Below are 6,350 nucleotides of genomic sequence, written 5' to 3'. Positions count from 1 at the left end.
CAACAAGGTCTAAGGCACCAAGGCCAGCCCTTTATGGATTGCATCCGGTTTAATACATGATATGTTTACTATTTTGCATCCTGGTAGTTAGGATGATGTCATGCTTATGCTTAGTGACCTGGTTGTCCGGTATCCTGATTATAGGATTATGCTATGTTAGTGACCTGGATAGGTCGGTGTCCTGGTTATAGGATGTTGCTATGCTATTTGATCTGCTAGATCGGTTTGACTGTTAGTATGAAAGCATATGATATGTATGTGCACATGTTTGTTTGATTGGGGGTTGGGTTGAGGCGGTCATGCTTTGTGCTGAAGGCCAACATACCCAGGGCGGTCCGGATATACTACAGACCCAGGAGGGTATGCTAGTCAGACCGAAGGCCCGACGAACGGTCATGATAGGCTGTAGGCCCTGCGAGGCAGTCCAGACGTGCCGAAGGCTCAGAGAGCGGTCCAGATAGACTGAAGGCCTGCAAGGCGGTCCATTCAGGCTGAAGGATCATTATGCATGTTGTTTGCTTGTATGATTACATGGCATGGTTATGAGGTTGGTATTTTGGGGTAGCTCACTAAGCTTTGGGGCTTACAGTTTCAGTTGTTGTTTCAGGTACCTCTGGTGATCGCGGGAAGGCGAAGGCATGATCGTACCGCTCCTCCTGCTGTTATGATTTTTATGATTTGATGATGGGATACTCTGATAATTAGTAATTTGAAAACAAAATCTGTAATATTAAATGGTTTAAGTGTTTTGGAAAAGTTTAAATTTGGCTTCAATTTTTGGGTGTTACAATTAAATTATTACCAATTAGCTTTCTTGATTCACATGTCCAATTCTCGAAATGTAAATATTTTCTGAATAAGGAAAATGATAGATTTTAATTCAAGGATTCCAAAACCCCGAATGGATTAATTTTTCGAGTTGTAGAACTCCGGGAAACTGCGTTCAAAGATTCACGTCTAATTGATATGAAACGTCTGATTTTCCGACTTTTACAAATATTTTTACTAAAAATATTTCGATTATGAAATCAAATATTAGACCTTTGCCTGAGTCCAAAAACGCTCTTGGAATTTCCATTTGAGGTGTGGAGGTGTCTCAACGGATTGAAACGGTTTATGCAATCAGGTAAAACCAATGTTATACCGATTTGGTTTCTTAAAATAGTTGGATCTTTTGCATATGAACTCCATTTTGCATGTTTTTTATATTTACAGACTCAGGTGAACACTTACTATGAGACTAGAATATTTTCTTCACTCACCACTTCTTAATACAAAATTTCAGTTTTTCAGACGTATTAACTAAGGTTACGGTTTGTGCTTTATGATTCGTTTGATATTTTCCATAACCGGATGTAAAATACTATTTCATATCTTATTGTAGTTGAAATGGAAATATATTTTTACTAAAATGTGTATTAAAACTCAATAGGTCGAGTTACAAGGAGGTTTACGGTGACCCGTTTGCTTATAGATTTAGACCTAATTTTTGGGATATCACATGGATGGTCAAGGATTATATTTTCTAGATATCAGCAAGATGATTCAAGTTTGGAAGGGTTCATTTACTGAAGGTTGAAAATTGGAGACTTTATGGATGTGGGTTAAGATGATTTCGTTTGTTGGGAAGTCAGACATTGTTTAGGGTTTCTAGTTTTTAGGCAGAGCATGTGGATTTTCTTTCGTTGGCTGAGAACAAAAAGATAAGGTTCATTTCTTCTTCAAGGTGCGTGATTTCTACTAAGAATGGGCTTTGATAACATTATTGGAAGAGGGTCAACTAGTGTGGCAGTGGAGGTAATAAAGAATGAGTTCAAGGATAAAATCTAATTTAAGTGGGAGATAGTTGTAACACCTTATTGCAGGTCATTTTATAATTTAGGTTGCGAACCGAAATTCGATCAAGGAAAGGCTTTGTGTTTTGAGGAAGGTAAAGTCTAGACCTTATTGTGAAGGTTGGTAATGTTGGTGGTGAGTTCTAGACTCTTGATTTGTGTGTCAGAATGAAGGTTAGGAAGGGAAAAGTTATAGATCGATATTCTTGTGAGGGTTATGGTTTTAGTATGGTATGTTTTAAGTCAAAAGTAATTAAATAGGATTGTGGTGCTCTTCAATACCATTTGTGCATATAAATAATGCCGAAAACGGAGTTGAAAAGAATAAGTTACGGTTGTTTGAAGTTGAAGTGGAAATTAGGGACTTTTAAATTACACAAGGCATAACGGGGGTTTAATGAATTACGTATGGAATAATTTATGTTACGCAAGGCATAATATGGGCATATCAAAACCTTAAATCTTCGGTTTTGAGCCCTATGTAATGGCTCTAACTTATGGGAAACCCTCTCATTACCAACCTTAATCACCTAAGATCATTCCTTGATAAACCCTAGCCTCCTCTCACTTGTTTTTGAGCCTTGGCATCATTTATAAGCTTATTTCTCCATTGGAAGGTCAAATCTTGAAGAGAAAGGTGGTGGCAATGTGTACAGAAGAAGAGTTCAAGTATAGATCTAGCAAGATTACATCATTTTCTGGACCATTTATGAGGAGCTTTTGTAGCAGCAACGAGTGTGAGATTTGGTATTCTTCGGATTGAGGCGAGTCTCCTTCCTGTACTCGTGGTTCGAAGGCACCAATATCGGTCAATTGGATTATGTTATGTAGGAAGACCAGGTGGTGGCCCCTGGCAATTATATGAAAGACCCAGATATGGATCCCGACAAATTGTATGCAAAACCAGGGTCTGGACCATGGCAATTATATGTAGGATTCTATTTGTCTTTGTGATACTTGCATGGAAGACCAGGAGATGGCTCTTGGCACTTATTTGTAAGACTTGGGTTTTGGACCCCGACTTGGCAAGAAAGACCATGATACGGCTCAGGGTCCAATCAACCATCAGGTTGGAATACCTAGGCCCAGTTAATCATAGGGTCCAGTTATCCTCGGGATGGAATACCCTTGATTGGAATGGAAATATATAAATAACTTGGGTCCAGTCAACCATCGGGTTGGAATACCCTCAGTATGTTGGCTCACGCATAAAGCAATAAAGCCTCAACCACCAACCAACTATGTGCACATATACAGATAAACATATAATCAGTCAGCAGACAATCAGGTAGATCTACAGAACACTAAGCATAGCATCAAACAATCACATATCAGGATATCTAATCCAGTGGGTCGGCTTTGGTACCTTCGACCCGTATGTACAGTGAGGAAGACTCACCTCAATCCACTGATAATCAAATAATTGCTCAGACCGCTTGTTGGATTTTATTCAAAAATCCGGTTTCACAACCGGTAAAAGTGACAACGGAAGCTTTAAAAATGTTGAATAAAACTAAAACTATTTTAACCACCAAGGATCATTTTGCAAGAGTTAGAAATATTAAAACAGCCCTAAAAAGGAAAGCATAACGACCTTTGAAGATTTTGATTCTCATGAGAGGTTGGAAGTTGATGAAGTGTGGCATGAAACTCTAAAGCAAGAGTTCTCTACAAGTATCCACCAATCAAGAATAGAACCATCAAAACATGCTATTATTCACTTGAAATTTGTTGTTCATAAGCCTTTGAAATATATACTAAATATATGTTCATAGGTGAAGCAACAAATTGACTTTGTCTAGCATCAAAATGCAAGAGAATGGAGAAGAAGAAAAGCCTTCAAATTTCGAAGTTTGGCAATCCTCTAGAGATCATGGAGCTCTTGGATTTGGCTTTAAGAAGAGGAAAAAGAAGACTTGCAAGAAGTGTTTCAAAAACCCTTCAATGCTCTCTCTTATATAATGGCCAAAAAGTGAAAGGAGACCATAAAGTAAAAGGAGAGACAACTTTGTCCCAAGCATGACAAAAGAAGACAAAATTTGTCTCATGGCTAGTGTATATACACGTACATGTTATCTTTATAAAAATCAATCATTTTTATAAAGAATTATCAACATATATATATATATATATATATATATATATATATATATATATATATAGTCATACATAAATATCGTATTTTATATAAAACTATCTTTTATATAAATTGAAATAGTTTATTAAGATATAAATATAACTTATAAATAATCATACTTTATGATATATTTCATAAGTTGTTATTTCTCCAACAAATATTATTTCCACCAATAATAAATTCTCAATTAGTAAAATATTATTTCCATGAAATAATAAATTTCCAATTAAATGCAAGTGTTGATATATTTATTAATAATCAAATTATACTAATAAATAATCAATTGACGGTAACTTGCTATATAGTGTGAACCTATATGATCATATATTATTAGCAATATGATTCTATAATGACTCTTGAGCATACAAGATCTTTCACCGCCGGATCAGATAACCTCGCGCCAATTAACAATAAATACAATCTTAATCAATAATTAACTCGATAACCCAAAATACCGTTCGTTCAACCATGATCAAGGTGAAAAAAGTTGGAACAAAGTCCAGATCAGGGTTAGAATGAAGAAGTGTTGGTTGCATTGGAGCTTGTTGATTCAAACTTTATACCTCTAGAAGATAGATTGAGGTGAAAAATTCTAGATCAACAAGCTCCAATGCAACCAACACTTCTCCAAGAAGTTCCTTCTTCTCCATGGTGCACCATGCATACTCCAAAGCACTCAAAAACACCTTCTTTTACCACACAAGGCTCAACAAGGTTTAGGGTTTCATGGAAGGGGTGTTGGAGGGGTGGAGACTGAGAATGTAGTGGGTTTGGGGGAGTTAAGGAGCTTAAATAGAGCTCAAACCACGAAAATAAGGTTTAGGCACTTATTGCATACACCCAACGCACTTTTGGTATGCCCAACGTACTCAATGTGCCTCAGTACGCCCAACGTACTCCCCTTTGTACGCCCAGCGTACTCAGCATAACCCAAAACCGACCCAACTTCAAACGGGCATAAATTCTTCATCCTAACTTTGATTTTGAGGTTCTTTATATCCACGTAAAGGTAAGGAGAAGCTATACACCTCTATCAACTCATCCTTGCCTTAAAATATTCTGAACAAAAATCCAAAATTCATAAAAGCTCGAACTAACACTTTACCGAAATACCCATTGGCGCCAAAACGCAGACCGAACTCCTATATCATCCAAATTACATTACCCACACCCAAATGGGTCTAAATCTATTTCCCTCAATGTGACATCCCCAAAATCACGGCCAGAAAAGACCGATTTTCATTTATGCTTTTAAAATAATTTCAGAGTAAATCCTTTTGATTTGAAAGAGTTGCGGAATTTGTTCCCAAAAACAAAGTATGATAAAATAATATTTACCAAAGCATTTCATAAAGAAATGTATTTTCATTATATAATCAAAACTTGGGATGTCATGTTCCAATACAGACCATAAAGCATAAACGATAACATTACAAGTCGTTCAACAAATATATACATATACAGACTTGTAAACAAATCAAACTTGATGATTATCCATCTTATGCCCTCGCGCCACTTCCTGTAATACAGATAAAAATGAGTGGGTCAGGCTTGGGAGCCTGGTGAGCATATAGGGTTTTCAACCCACAATAAATAATTATATTTAATTCCACCAACCAACAATAACCCAATTACCCATTCCCGTTATTCTCACTTTACGTCCATAAGACAACTAACATAAGGGACATAGTCTAAGAATATTTCATCGGGGCGACAACACATGCTTCGGGGGTTCCTCAACAATATAAGTCAAATAAGGAAACCATGAGGGGGATGGAGCACAGCGAATGAACACCCAAGTTCATTAACACCTACAGGTTATGAGCCTGCTAGCGTTCCACTGGACTGTCTAGAAAAGCCCGTGGTCGTCATCTAAACTCCTCTAGATGACTGAATCAAAACAACGTCGAGGCCTCTCATCTGTTTATCACACAACTATCTACCCTTGTTCTACCCAACATATTAGTAGATAAAAATATACATTTTTATGCATAGTTTAAAACCTGTATATATGCTTTAATCAATACATATTCCACATAACAGATGAGGCACACGCACATAACACGTATTTCGTAGAGAATAAATCAGATCTATGACATAGAAGAGAGTGAATATACATTCACATAAATAACAACAAAATATATACACATAGCACGTATTTTATATAAAATACTTCATAATAATGTGTTGGAAGAAGGTAACTACACATTCACTTGATCAGAAGATGATCAGACAGCACTACGACTTGCAGAAGTAGTATACTTCGATAGATCTGGAAGATCTTCACCAAAATCGAACTCCTCGTGGGTAGAGCTTTGGCTTGGGAATCGCACTTCTCGGGATCTCGGGAGCGTAAAACTTCCTTCTTAACTTGGATA

The sequence above is a fragment of the Lactuca serriola genome, chromosome 1, assembly GCF_051521515.1.
Source record: "Lactuca serriola cultivar US96UC23 chromosome 1, Lser_US96UC23_V15, whole genome shotgun sequence".
In the NCBI taxonomy this organism is placed as follows: domain Eukaryota; kingdom Viridiplantae; phylum Streptophyta; class Magnoliopsida; order Asterales; family Asteraceae; genus Lactuca; species Lactuca serriola.
The sequence above is the reverse complement of the archived record's forward strand: the minus strand, read 5'-3'. Positions refer to the sequence as shown.